Genomic DNA, 16,185 nt, shown 5'->3' on the forward strand with positions numbered 1-16,185 from the left:
GACCCCAACCATCCACCCCCCTTCTCTTCTCATCCTCATTCTACAATTGTGCAATCGGAGAAAATATCCTAATTAAGTCCCTCCATCCTGACTAGGCAGGATAGGGGAACTGACAGTTTCAGTTGCAGTCCTTTCCCTTTGCTTTCTCCGGCGTTTCGGATATCGACTTCTGCCAGCTCTCCAAGTATTTTGCCCTCCCAAAATGAGAAGCCAATCTTCCACTTCAATAGGAGGGGACTCAAGAAAAGCAAAAAGGTCCTGTAACTGATCAGGCCATTTCAAGATTAAAGTATTTGCATTCTTTATTACAATCAAATGAAATGGGTGGCCCCAGTGATACGTGGCCCCTTTATTCCGTATGACCTCCAACAAGGGTTTTAATGATGCCCTCATGCGAAGTGTGTTCCCGGAAAGGTCTGGTAGCAATTTGATATTCATGCCTTCATATTCCAATGGATTCTGGGCCCACGCCCGCCTCATTATCTCCTCTTTGACTGAATAGAAATGGATTCTAATTATAACATCTGACACCAGATCTTTATCTGCCCTCTGTGGGGCTTTCACCCTGTGGACTCTATCGATTTCAATAATGTCCTCAAGGGGGTTTCCCAATAAATTATTGAAAATCCCCATCACTACGGACTAACTCATGGCCCCCAATTCCTTCTGACAGCCCTCGCACCCGAATGTTGTTTCTACGGCTGCGATTTTCTATATCGTCTTGCTGCAGCAAAATCATGGTAAGTTGCTTTTGAAAAACTTCCTGTATATTTTCAATAGCCGAAATTCTGGATTCATGCTTAACTAGCACCACCTCCACTGCATTAACCCTGGCATCTGTTTCATCTATTTTCAATTTAATAGAGTTTATTTCAGCTTTCAAGTCACTTACTCTTGTGGCAGCCATTTCATGGATATCCTGTTTAGTAGGAATTGAGGCGCAGAAGTCTCTCCACTGATGCAGTTGGATCTGTGGCCTGTATGTTAGTTCCGCTGCACGTTCCAGGGGGGGTTAGATAGCGGGGGGCTCCTTAGTATCACCTCGTCCGCCAGCTCCTGAGCCAGGATTGCTTTAGCTGCCGATTTTTTTTGGGACGCCGGACCCGCTGCTGCCGGACGCATTTGAGCCATCTTGGAACCCGCTCTGCCTTGCAGGGATGCGGGACGCCGGAGGAAGTAGGACGATATGTCCGGGCGTCTGCTCGGCGGTTGCGCCAGTTCCCAGGGTTCGGCAATGGACATGTATGCCGGCGGGATGCAGGTCTGGGGCGGTGTGTGCGGACGCTGGCTGTGAAGGCTGGATCACACCACTAGCTCAGGGAGCTCCTCTGCCTCGTGTCCTCACGGCTCCATAGCTTAGCCACTCCTCCCAGCAGGTGGGGGGGGTCCTATCTGTTTTAAAAAAACCTGCCTGTCAGCAGATTTTGTAAATCTTAACTTCATTACTGCTTTAAGAAAAAGGTCTATAAGAGACACATTTTACCAAAGCATAACTAACATGGATAACATAACATGGGTAATGAAGAATTGTTTCTTTTTACATAAAAAAGTACAGATAAAATGATAAAATCACAACTTCGTTGGCTTTAAATACGGTACTTTGAAGAAGGAAACTTGGTGCCTTTTTTTTTCTAAAATTTATACAGTCATTAACCACTCACTAGTGCTTCTTCTGAAAGGTCTAAGTTGCTGGAAATCACCTTGTTCCTATTTAATGCATCTGTCCAGCTGAAACCCACACTGTGAGCACCATAACAATTCCCATGATTACGCCTCCTTGGCCTGACTTTTTGACAGTTGTCACAGTTGGCAGGTAATTTGACTGTAACTCTACAATGCTAATAACACCAGTGGAAAACACAGCAAGACTATTCCTCTTAGAGAAATGAACTTAGAAAAATCAGATGATTACTGTTCTTTGACCATTACGTGATTCTTTGCAGAGTAGCTATAAACACAGTTTTTCTTGTCCTCACAAATAAAACATACCAGAAGTTTCTAATAAGGTAAAAATACTAAAGACTCAATTATCTAAGAGGTTATTGACCATTTCACAGTTTACTCCTAATGATGATAAAATCACAAAAATAAAGAAACATGCAATAGAGAAAATTGAAATTGGAAATATAATATGGTCCGATCATGCACCAATTGTACTACAGTATTTACTTTCGGAAACATTATCCCTTGGGAACAGGTTTTGGAGGTTAAATGAGAGCCTCCTACAGACACCTGAGATCCTTAGGGATGTAACAGAAGAACTTAAACTTTATTTTCAAATAAATGAAACGCCAGAAGGAGACTCAGGTATTCTGTGGGAGGCCCATAAGACAGTGATTCGTGGAATATTGATTAAGCATGGTTCGAGGGTTAAAAAGGAACGAGAAAAACAACTGACAACATTACTTTCTTCACTACATGATCTAGAAACTAATCATAAAAGAAATCCAAGGGCAAATATAGAAACAGAAATGACCTATTTATGGAAACAAATCACGGACTTATTAGGCTATAAAGCTTCTTTACAGAGAAGTCGTAAAATAGGATATGAATCAGGTAATAAATGTGGGAAACTGTTAGCTAATGCTGTAAAGGACATTAAAACAGCCACATATATTCCGCAAATTTTGTCACCCAAGGGCACTAAAATATCATTACCCAGACAGATTGCCAAAACTTTTGGAGACTATTACTCCTCCTTGTATAATTTAATAGATCAATCATCACCTATAACAGAGATGGAGGAATATATAGCCTCAACTAAATTACCTAAACTTTCGGCGGAAGTCTGTAGAGAACTGGATTCACCAATAAAATTAGAAGAAATACAACAAGCTCTTGATATGATGAAGTCCGGAAAGGCGCCGGGGCCAGACGACTTTACTCTTCAATATTATAGAGTTTTTTCCCCGATATTGGGTCCATATCTATTGAAATTATTTAATGATGTGGGACTAAAGCTGTTTTTTTGCAAAGATACACTGAGAGCGCATATTGCAGTTATACCTAAAGAGGATAAAGATCTAATGTTATGTGGAAGCTACAGACCTATATCACTTCTTAATATAGATTTAAAACTTTTCACTAAAATATTGGCATCCCGATTAACGCAACATTTACATTCCTTGATTCATTTAGATCAAGTGGGATTCATAATAAATAGAGAAGCGAGAGATAATACCACAAAAGTATTAAATGTATTATTTGCAGCAGAGGGATCCCAAATTCCATGCGTCTTTTTAGGAACCGACGCAGAAAAAGCGTTCGATAGAGTGAATTGGAAATTTATGTTATCCACACTTAAACATATTGGATTAGGTAAAACCATGTTACAATGGATATCTTCGATATATTCTGCTCCATCCGCACAGGTTAAAGTGAACGGGATCCTTTCAGATCCGTTCACTATTAAGAATGGGACAAGACAGGGTTGTCCACTGTCCCCCATTCTATTTGCGCTCTCTCTGGAACCATTCTTATATAAAGTGAGGCAAAATCCAGACATCCAAGGTATAACGATGGGGAAAGAACAGCATAAAATCTCTGCTTATGCAGATGATTTACTATTCACAATAATAAATCTGTTAACATCATTACCGAACTTAATAAGAGAATTTGAACAATATAGTGCCATATCTAATTTAAAGATTAATTTTAATAAGTCAGAAGCTATGGGAATAAGACTATCTAATAGTTCACTTCAGAACCTGAAACAGGATTTCAAATTTAAATGGACAGACAGTGCACTAAAATATCTGAGTACATATATACCTAAAAAATACGGATAGAATCTATGAATTAAATTTCTCTACCCTATTAATAGCAATCCGGCTTAAACTAGAAAAATGGAATACAGGTTTACATTCTTGGTTGGGTAGGTGCAATCTTATAAAGATGGAAATATTACCTAGATTCCTGTATCTTTTTCAAACATTACCTATTAAGATCCCAACTTATTACTTTAAACAGGTAAATTCAATATTTATGAAATTTATCTGGGCACATAAGAAACCTCGGATATCGAGAGAGTTATTAACTCTACCAAAAAAATATGGAGGAGCGGCAATACCAGATATTCATAAATATTATTACGCTACACATCTCCGAAGGCAAATCGACTGGTGTCGTCATGGAGAGTCAAAGTTATGGGTGCAAATAGAACAGACAAATACACCGGTCCCCTTAAAAAGGGCATTATGGTGTTACAAAAATTTACCAGTGGAATTAAAATCACACCAATTGATTGGCACGACTTTACAAATATGCGCACAAATTTGTTTCCAGAACTCTGTTTCTTCTTATGGCTCACCATCATATCCCATATTTGGAAATTCGAAATTTCCCATGGGACTAGAAGTGCAACCCTTTAAAGCTCTTAGTAACGTAGATTGCTTTCAAGCTTCCCATTTCATAAGAGATAATAACTGGTCTTCGCTAGAGACATTAATGAATGAGGGAGAGGCTTTCAGACTCCCCTTTTGGAATGCATTTCAGCTTTATCATTTTCTAAGGTCAATCCCTAACCCTCAGAATTATAACCGTCAATTAACGGCATTTGAAAAATACTGTTCAGATTCAGGAGGTATATCTCAGGTGCTATCTAAAACATATAATTTGATAAACCTCCCGAAGGTAAAATACCAAATGTATTACTTTGACAAATGGGAGAGGGAGTTATCTCGTACCTTCACCACAGAGCAACGACAACATATAATTAACTTGGTTTTTAAATCATCTATATGCACCAGGTACCAAGAATTCAATTTAAAAATTTTGACAAGGTGGTACTACACTCCATACAAATTACACAAAATGGCAATAAATAATACAGATAGATGTTGGCGATGCCTGGTGGAAGAAGGTACATTAATACATATTTTTTGGTCTTGCCCTAAATTATCAAACTTCTGGAAAAAAGTTAAAGAAATAATGCAAAAGTTTTCAGAAACAAAGATACCAGAAGATCCGGCTTTTTTTCTTTTACAATTAGGTAAGATACCAGTGAAAAGATATAGACGATCCATATTATGCCATTTAGCAAACGCAGCTAGGTCTTGTATACCCATTAATTGGAAAAAAACAAATACCTCCAACAATAGAATGTTGGATACGTAAAGTAGAAGAAATAACAAAATGGAAGACTTGGTTCTGACAGCTCAACATAAAAGAGGAAAATATACAGAAACATGGAGTGCATGGAATACTTTCTTATTTATGAATCAGGGGAGAACCTTTGTGGAAGAGGATATGATAGACCCCCAAGTAATAAATTGTTTAGCTCGACAGGAAAAGGAGGAGATAATTTTCCATATCTCTTTTTATTTTCCCCCCCTTTCCCTTTTTTTTTTGGGGTTGATTTGGTTTATAGAAATAGAGAAATTAAGGTGAGATGAACCTATGGGAATTTGAAGAAGTTAATTAAGAATAAGACTGGAATATAATAAATATAGTTTGTTTTCTTTAATGTATGTTATCACCTGGAAACTTTAATAAAAATATATAATTGAAAAAAAAAAATAAAGTAATATAAAGTAAAATAAGACAATGAAAACACCTCTTGAATAAAGCTTTTGTGAACTGAGCCTAAAGTTTAATTCCTTGTAAAGATGTATACAGTATATATATTTTTAATTTCAGAAAAAGAAGTCTTTGGAAAGTTTCTATTACCAATCAAACATTTTAAGGAACTTCACTCCTATCTTAACCACTTCTGGACCGGAAGATTTTCCCCCTTAATGACCAGGCCATATTTTGCGATCCGGCACTGCATTATTTTAATGGACAATTGCGCGGTTGTGTGATGTTGTACTTAAAGAAAAATTGATGTCCTTTTTTTCCCACAAATAAAGCTTTCTTTTGGTGGTATTTGATCACCTGTGCGATTTTTATTTTTTGCGCTATAAACAAAAAAAGAGCGACAATTCTGAAAAAAAAAAAAATAAAAAATAAAAATGTTTTAACATTTTAGGCCAATTTGTTTTCTGCTACATATTTTTAATTAAAAAAAAATTGCAATAAGTGTATTTTGATTGGTTTGCGCAAAAGTTATAGTGTCTACTAACTACGGGAAAGATTTATGTCATTTTTATTGTTTTTTGTTTTTTTTTACTAGTAATGGCGGCGATCTGCGATTTTTAGCAGGACTGCGACATTGCGGTGGACAGATCGGACCCCTAACTGACATTTATGACACTTTTGGGGGGACCAGTGACATTACTACAGTAATCAGTGCTAAAAATATGCACTGTTACTGTAATAATGACACTGGCAGGGAAGGGGTTAACATTTTGGGTGATCAAGGGGTTAAATGTTAGCCTAGGGGAGTGATTCTAACTGTGGGGGGGGGGCGTGACTTCTGAAATGACCATAGAGATCTGTGATCCTATATAGAAGGATCACAGGGGCTCTATGATCATTCCAGGGAGAAGAACGGTTAACTGTGTTTACAATAGCCGCTTCCCCGCTTGCCCCCTAGCTCCCTGCTTGCGACTGACGTAGCTCTATGTAGGTTTGCCTTGGGGAGGCACACTGCCGCAGTAAATACACAGCGTGTGGTTGGCAATTGGTTAAAACATACAACAAAATCATACTAGTGATAATTACAGAAATGTGCATACCTGATTTTTCTTTTCCTCCTCATTCTTCTCATGGTGGCAGTTTTGACTAAGGACAGATGAACCCATTTCTCCTTAAAACCTTGAAACTCTTGGAAGTCTGGCTCTGTCTCCTAAAACATGTAACAGGAAGTATCCAGGATGCAGCTGTGAGGCCAGGGTGAGATCAACAGTGCCTCACTAAACCAGGTAGATAAAAAAAAAAAAACAGTAATTGTAAGTAAAATGTTTGTTTTGCTAACAAAAGCAAAATTATTTCATATCAGCATCAGACCAGTATGCTGATGTGATTTTTAGTGAAAGGGGGAAAAATCCACTTTGAGTATAATGGTAAAATAAATTCTTATAGACTGGATTTTGAAGGGTCTGCTCCTGTTTCTAAGAAATGCCGATAGTAGGTATTTCACCTTTCCCACTGACTAAAATGCATATCACACAATAGGCCAAAATGTAATCAGAATTTTGGCAACGCTCTGTTCCAGTTTCATAATCCAATCATTTTCTAGCTTGTAACCACACTGACACTGATCACATGCATATATAAATGATAAAATTGTACGCTTTGTGCACAAAGAGGTAATGCAGCAACCAATATTCTGGAAACAAAAACGACTCCTCCGGCACAGGGACACAAAGGAACTAACAGTGATTTCTTTATAATAACAAAAGGACACTTAAGGTCTGATTTATAGTATACAATCAATAAGAAAACAACCACAATTACACTTAAGAGACCAGAGGAGAAGCTGATGACCATCCATTGTACCAGAAGGCTTATTGCCTACTGCTTGCATGACTCTTTGCTAATGGCAGTAGAGTCCATGATTTCTGGTAAGTGCTCCCGATTCTCCTTTATGGTGATGGATGCACTTGCGGTGTTATCTCTTTGCTTTGGAACATGGAACATCTTTATCTTTTGGATACTGACTTCACTTTTGATTGGGACACTAGTCATTCGACCCATTATGTGTGCAGGTCAATAAAACATGTGTACGGGGTAATCCTCAATGGATCTCACATCACCAGGAATGATCTTCCACGTGAATCCCACTGTTGACTATAGCTCCTCTTTATTCTGGCACTGAGAACAGCTCACAATAGAATATAAGGGATAGCTGCCAATTGTGTATTATGTTATTTTTTTTTATTGAAAACAACAGAAGCCTCTATGCAATACACTCACATTCTGCATGAATAGAAAACTGCATAAAAATGCCTATATAGGCTAGGACATACTATCTGCTTAATTCCAACAGTGAGCTCCGATTCGGTCCAGGGATGACGTCACTTGACTTTGCTTCGACGGGTTACGCCACCAACCACATGCCACTAAACACGTGGTTGGTAGCTTTATTTAATATGTTCCCAGTTTCAAAATCAAATCAAATATTGTTTTGATTTAGTTTTTTCTTCTGTTTGCTTGCTTTTCATTTTGGAATTTGATAAAAAAAAAAAATTTAAATATATGTTTTTTTAAATCATTCATACTTTACACCATCTCTTCACACCTGCCTAAAACGTTTGCACAGTACTATATGTCTTAGGCATTACTGACTGAAGCCTCTGCCTTTTGGCTCCAGAGGTTTCACAGTACATAGCCTCGTAGCATCCATCTGGGTAGCTGATATAAGCCTCTGTGGATCTTGCCTAAGAAGAAAAGCAGAAGAAGCTGGTGAAATATTACTCTCTGCAGCAAACACAGCTTGCCAGTGCATTGCTGATATCCTCCTAATAAGAGTAGTAGGTCCAGGGACATGTGTCTGCTTGGATTCTCTTCCGACTTTTCACTATGTTTCAGTCCCAGTGGTGACTAAGGATTGTGGGAGGACATTTTTTATTTTTAAACCTCTTTCTGCTTTTTGGCGTGGATACAATACAGCTGATGCAGGTAATAATAATGCAGGCATGGTTCCTTTCATAGTGTTTCTGCTAATTACTTAATTATTTAAGCATCTGTTATCTTCAAACACCCACATGGTTTGTAGAGCAGTGGGAGTTGAGTATTTGTTAATGGAAATTTGTTGTCATTTTGTTAAAGCTCAAGTTTTGTATATTTTTATTTTGGGGGGGGGGGGGGGGAGGGTGGATACAGCACCAAACAAAATAGTTATGTATAGTGGTGTGTATCCTAGTAAAGCATGTAAGAGGCAGAATTCAGTATTCACCAACACATTACTGATTTACAATTGTTATTCTATATCCAGGAAAACCCTGGATTACATTATGTGTGGGTGTTCTCTCTAAGAAAATACAAAATGCATGTAGATTAAAAAGTAGCTTTTATTTCCATCCTAACCTACAGCCATATGGTCCTGATTTTTGTTAAAAACAGTTAAGCAGGCTACAAAGAGCCCCAAAACACCTAAAATCATCACAAAGACATGTACTACATATACAGTGAACAAAATTCAACCCTCTCAGAGAAATTTATCCCAGCAGTCAATCCACAGATGCTGTTAGATTAAACGCTCGGACCATGCTACAGGGTTGCTCGGCGCCTTTTTCCGTTCCTGTATTCTGCTGTTTTGGAAAGCATTGGGCCTTTGAAGCTGCTATTCAGTGGGCAAGTGTGCCTAGTCCCCTAATTTTGATTATTAAGAGATGTAATTGCTAGGGTTTTATCTGTAGGATATACCCTGAACAATTGGAGGATATTGGATGCCCCTCTGGCATATTGCTCAGTGCCTACATTAACAGAATATGGGCAGTGTAATATTTTGATCTGTTTGGTGTGCAACTGTTTCACAACAAGTACTGTTTTTCTGATTACAACCTCTCACCTTCTCCCCTGAAGAAGCCTTCATTACTTGTTTATGAGATACTGTGGTATTGATTGATCTACAGTAGCAGAATTTGTGTATTTACTGCTTGGATACAATTTATTTAGGGAATTGAACTGTGTTCACTGAATATGTATTACTTGTCTTTGTGATGACTTGAAATGTTTTTGGGGTTCTTTGTATCCTGCTTAATTTGTTTTTAACAAAAATCAGGACCATATGGCCCTAAGTTAGGATGAAATGCATTTTGTATTGTTTCTTTGAGAAAACATCCACCTTAAAAGTCCCACACATAATGTAATCCAATTTAAATTTAGACTAACTAATGGTGTGTATCCTATTACCTCTATTTACTTATGATAGTGTCTTCTCCACAGTTGCTGAATACTGCCCTGAGTCTTCTGGTGCTGTGAAGATTAACAACTACTACTGATAAAAGTTCCGCTGCCCTCAACCTTCTGCCCTCTCAGTCATTCATATTGCTAATATTACACCACTTTTACAATGCATTGTGTTCTGTGAATGGGTGGAGGAGATCCTGTCATTCAGCTGCTCCTCCTCCAGAATGCAAGGCATTGTGGGAGTGTGGTATTATGAGCAATATGAATGGTGGAAAGAGCAGAAAGGGGCAAGCGGGCAGTGCAATATTTCTCAGTAGCAGAGGCTTTCATTAACCCTTACATTACTGCAAGACAGCTGCTCAGGCCAGTATCTGGTGGTTTTGAAGGAAACACTGCAGGGGTGATTTTTATTAAAGCAGCCGTTGGCATGTCATGGGATCCCTATCATTACATATACCTATGTGTTTGGTACTTCACCTTTAACCATATAAATACTCAAAGTCAAAGTTACCCAGGATGTTCTCCTTATTTATTAATATTGCTTTTTGTAAATTGTTTTTAACCGCTTGCGTTAAAGCCGAATGATGGGTACAGCGTGGTCATCTAGTTCTGGGATGCCGTCAAATGATGGCGTCTTATGATCCCAACTGCTGCATGCCCACTGTGGGGTGCGAGCGGGGTTCTCTGTAATTGCAGTGTCCAGAGGACACTGCTGATCACATATTGAGGTAAACAGCCAATCAGCGGCTTTTTAACACGTGATCAGCTGTGTCCAATGCCCATCAGTGACGCCTATCAGCGCCCATCAGTGCTGCCTATCAGTGCCCATCAGTGACGCCTATCAGTGCAGCCTCATCAGTGCCTCCTCATCCGTGCCCAACAGTGCCCATCAGTGCAGCCTATCAGTGCACATCAATGCCCATCAGTTCCCATCAGTGCAGCCTCATCAGTGAAGGAAACAAAATTACCTGAACTTTTATAACAAACTATGGAAAAAATTATTTTTCAAAATTTTCGGTATTTGTAATTTAGAAAAAAAAAAAAAAAAACATTGGTGGTAACCACCAGAAGAAAGCTCTATTTGTGTGAAAAAAATGCTAAACATTTTGTTTGGATACAGTGTTGCATGACTGCACTTTTCATTCAAAGTGTGACTGCGCTGAAAACTGAAAATTGGCCTGGGCAGGAGGGGGGCAAAGGGGCCAGTAGGCAAGTGGTTAAATACATTTAAATAGAAAATGCAGGTAAACCCTGTGCACAACCAAAAAAAGAATAACAATTTGATGGAGAGTTTAAAATACATGAGAGAAGTAGACTAGTTGCCATTACTGTGCTCCTTTTGAAAGTGATAGTCGCCAGTTCTATGTCTAGCTCTGAGACTTTTGGTGTCTCAGATTCAAAACAAGCATACAGTAAATGCATGCCTCAAAAGTGGCTTATCTTTATGCTCATGCCAGTCAGGCATCTAAGATTCTAAAAAGGAATGATCAATAATGGCAAAAAACAGGACAGGTCTACAACAGAACAATTGATGTGATGTGAAAATACACAAGGGTGTGAGTAGGCCCTAGCACAAAAAAAAGAACAATGTACATATACAGTAGGGACTGCTCACTATCAGGGGTGGGATGGGCTGGGGGGCAGGGTGGAAATTCCCCCACCTCAGGCTGCCCTAACTTATATTTAATACGGCCAGTGGCCCACATTTCTTGTGAAGGAAGGAAGCCGGGGCACGGCCGTGGCGGCCGTCAACTAACTGTAGGCAGAGGGTGGTCCATGGCTGGCACTACTATGAGTCCTGCTCTGAGCTGTCTTGGAGGGGAAGGGGTGGGGAGACGAATGCCACTGGATTACACAGAGCAGGGGGATCTCTCTCTTATCCAGCGGCTGCTGTCATACAAAGTCCTGCCTCCTGTACCAGCTCCAATGTAGACAGCACACTGGTGACGTATATCATAGGAGCCAATCCAGAAGGCGGAACTTTGTATGACAGCGGCCATGCTGGCTAAGCGGGAGATCCCCCGCTCTGTGTAATCCAACGGCATTCGTCCCCCCACTCCTTCCCCTCCAAGGCAGCCCAGAGCAGGACCCATAGTAGAGCCAGCCATGGGCCTCCCCTCTGCCTACAGTTAGTTGGGGGCCACCACAGACATGCCCCAGCTTCCTTCCTTCACAAAAAAAATTGTCAGTGGGCAGCGGCTGCTGGCCATTTTTAATATAAGTTAGGGCAACTTAGGGCATCCCAGCCCACCCCTGATAGTGAGCAGTGCCTACTGTATGTGTACATTGTTCTTTTTTTTGTGTTAGGGCCTACTCACACCTTTGCATATTTTTACATCACATCAATTGTTCTGTTGTACACCTATTAGTAAATCCTGTTTTTTCTCTCCTCTCTCTGCATTGCAGGCTGCATTGGATTGACACTGGCAAGGCTGAATTAGATGGGCACTGATCAGGTTGCATTGGATGGGCACTGGTAAAACTGCATTGGATGGGCACTAATCAGGTTGCACTGGATGGGCACTAGTAAAAATGCATTGGATGGGCACTGATCAGGTTGCATTGGATGGAAACTGGTAAAACTGCATTGAATGGGCACTAATCAGGTTGCATTGGATGGGCACTGGTAAAACTGCATTGGGTGGGCCTTAATCAGGTTGCATTGGATGGGCACTAGTAAAACTGCATTGGATGGACATTGGACACTGATCAGATTGCATTGGATGGGCACTGGTAAAACTGCATTGGATGGGCACTGATCAGGTTGAATTGGATGGGAATTAGTAAAACTGCATTGGATGGGCACTAATCAGCCTGCATTTGATGGGCACTAATCAGGTTGCATTGGATGAGCACTAATCAGGCTGCATTGGATGAGCACTAATCAGGCTGCATTGGATTAGCACTAATCAGGCTGCATTGGACGGGCACTGGTGAGGCTGCATTGGATGGGCACTAAGCAGGTTGCATTGGATGGGCACTGATGAGACTGAATAGAATGGGCGCTAATGAGACTGTATTGGATGGGCACTGATGAGACTGCATTGGATGGGCACTGATCAGGCTGCATTGGATGGGCACTGGTGAGACTGCATTGGGTGGGCAATAATCAGGCTGCATTGGATGGGCAATAATCAGGCTGCATTGGATGGGCACTGATCAGGCTGCATTGGATGGGCACTGATTTAATGTTTTGTCTGTATATTTGAAATAAAAAAGTCTGTTTTGGAAGGATTGTGTTGGCATCTGTACTGATGGTGTCCCACCAATGGTTGGCTCCATGAAAGGCCTTTCTTCACAAAATGGAAAACCCTAATATTGTCACAACACACTTCTTTATTCATAGAGAAGTGCCCTTCTCAAAACCTCTTGGAGCTGAAATGAAAAATATTCTGGATGATGCTACAAAAATGGTTAACTTTATTAACTGCTTCAATACTGGAAACTTTTACTCCCTTCTTGCCTTGGCCAATTCTTAGCTTTCAGCGCTGTCACACTTTGAATGACAATTGAGCAGTCATGTAACAATGTATCCATATTTTGTCAGTTTTTTTTTACACAAATAGAACTTTCTTTCGGTGGGAAAACCCTGCTAACAGAGTCATCAAAAAGCAGAAGAGACTGCTGCATGACTTGGGGCTCAGACTGCTTGGCTAATTTGCAAGGGGGTGAGGTGAAAGACTGGTGGACATTGGCTGCAGGTGCCAACTCTGATCTTTCAGCAGGAGACTGGGTGGGAGACAATGTGATGGAGCTGGAGGCACTGTCAGCAACCCAATCTACTATCGCCTGTACTTGTTCTGGCCTCAACATTCATAGAGCCGCATTATGCCCAACCAAATACTGCTGCAGGTTCTGTCGACTACTCACACCTGAGGAAGGTGTTTCACTTGTGCGTGTAGCTGGCACAGATCGACCATGTCCTCTCCTTGCAACAGGAGCTCCACCAGCAGCACCAGGACCAGGGCCACATCCCTTATTTGACATTCTCCTCATATTTCTCAAATGTAGGATCTTGCCCTAAATGGGTGTTTTTTGAATAGCAGAATAGAACAACAGTATGTAAAGGGTGTATCTCACAATGACAGATGCAGCAAGGGCTATAAAATTGTGGATTTTAGCACAAAAAGGGTGTTTTTAAAAACCCAAAAAATTATAGCTATATAGCTTAAAATGCACACTGAATAATGCGGCAGAGGACCCAGATGGAGGGTATTGCCAAAAATGGGTGTTTTTTCAAAGCCTGAAAATTCTTGAAGTATTTCAAGCTTGTTTTTATCACAGATGCACCAAGCAAGGGCTGTAAAATGGTGTATTTTGCCCAAAAAGGGTGTTTTTTTTACTAACACAATATGACAGCAGTATATAACGCTTGAATTCTACACGTGCAGATGCAGCAAGGGCTATACAATTGTGGATTTTAGCCCAAAAAGGGTGTTTTCAAAAACCCAGAAAATTATAGCTATATAGCTTAAAATGCACACTGAATAATGCTGCAGAGGCCCCAGATGGAAGGTATTGGCAAAAAAGGTGTCAAAAATGTCACAAAAGCACATATGCAGTGCTGGTGCACTGAGCTTGCATAAAATGCCCCCCCCCCCTGCCACCCACCTAACTAACAGATGGATAAAAGTCTAAAACTATAAAAAAGTTTTGACTTGAGAATGACTTATGATGTCTCAGGTGTTTATTCATGCCTTTCTGAAAAGTGGCATTCTAGCATACTCCCACAAGCCCTCCAGTGGGGCAAATGCTGTTTTTAATTTAGAGAGTGGGATCTGTCACCAACCCAAGAGTGATAATGTACTGGGCTGGACCTGATATTTTAATTAATTGACCCACCCAGGATATTGAATACACATCAACCTTGCATAGGTCATTTAATTTTTGAAAATCAGTACAGAACTGTCAACTGTACCATTTGTTTGGGCACTAGGTCTATAAGGTTTTTACCAATACAATCTCATGGTCAGCTTTGGTAAAGTGGTATGGTTTAATATTCATGTGGACACTGTAGTTTGTGAGAATTTCATGCTCAATTACATTAATTAGGCCCAGCATGTTTGGGAACATTTTTTGATTTCTCTGCAGGAATTCCTAGGAAGTCCTGGTATTGAAAAGGGGAGAGGGTTTCTGCTATCCCTATTTTCCCAACCTGTTGTTTTAGGTTTTTCCTAAACTTTTGATCTACTGGCAAAGCTTCTCTTTTCTTTCAGAGTTCGATTACAGTAACCTGATAGATTTGGTAGGGCTCTCTCTTTGTGGGCTGGTAGACCTTATAGTTGACCTTTCCTACATATCTGACATTTTCAAAAGGTCCCTGCCATTTTGCTGGGAATTTGCTTTCAGCATTTGGTACCATGGGTCAGTCTAAATATGGGGCAATCTCAATAAATGGTCATGTTGCAACTAGAATGGACAAGGTTGCGTGAACTATGGAGTAGTTTTTCACCTCTCCATGCACACAGAATAAACCCACTTATTCTCGAGATATCGTTTTTTCCCACAACTTGTTGAATCAGAGAAGAGTAACAACATTCACAGAGTTGAGGAGTGCAAAAACCTTCTGTACATTTACTATTCCACATACAGCTTGTTATATGGCATTTTTTTAACATTATATACCTCTTTTTTTTGTTTTTATTAGGAGGTTGTGAGTAGTGTTGAGCGAACACGGACTGTATTATTCGTGTTCGTACCGAATAATTGGATTTTTTGTACCCGAACACGGACACGGACACTTTACTGTATGTTCGGGTAAAAATCCGTGTTCGGTCGTTTTATTTCCGGGTTTTGCATGCTTTGGCGCTCTTTTAATGGCGGGCTTTCAACAGCCAATCAACAATCGTTTAACTGGTGTGCCTTAAGCCATCCCAGCCATGCCTGCAAATGTCTCATTAGCTGTGATTGGCCGTCTGAAGCATGTGACCAAGTCTTTATAAGTTCCAGGCAGCCGCAGCGGCTTCATTCTGCTGCTTAGATCAGGGACAGAGCACACATACGTGCTGGCTGCTGATTAGGGAAAGACAGGCAGGGAAAACGAATTGGTGTCCGGATAGAATTGAGGGACAGGTCGGAGTGTTTAGGCAGGGCGAGTTGTAGGCATTTTAGGGATAGAGTCTGCTGAATTATAGGGTCAGTGTCTTCTACAAACTACAATCGATATTGCTGTGTGGGGGGTGGGGTCTGCACTCAATCCTGATCTACGATCTCTTCTCAATCCTGTTAGGGAGAGGCTGCTGCTGAATTTTAGGGTCAGAGTGTTCTACAAACTACAATCAATATTGCTGTGTGGGGTCTGCACTTAGTCCCGATCTACGATCTCTTCTCAATCCTGTTAGGGAGAGGCTGCTGCTGAATTTTAGGGAAACTGTGTTCTACAAACTACAATCGATATTGCTGTGTGGTGTGGGATAGGAGATAGGCAGGTGTCAGTGATCCACATCCATT

The sequence above is a fragment of the Pelophylax lessonae genome, assembly GCF_965119305.1.
Source record: "Pelophylax lessonae genome assembly, chromosome: 5".
NCBI lineage: Eukaryota > Metazoa > Chordata > Amphibia > Anura > Ranidae > Pelophylax > Pelophylax lessonae.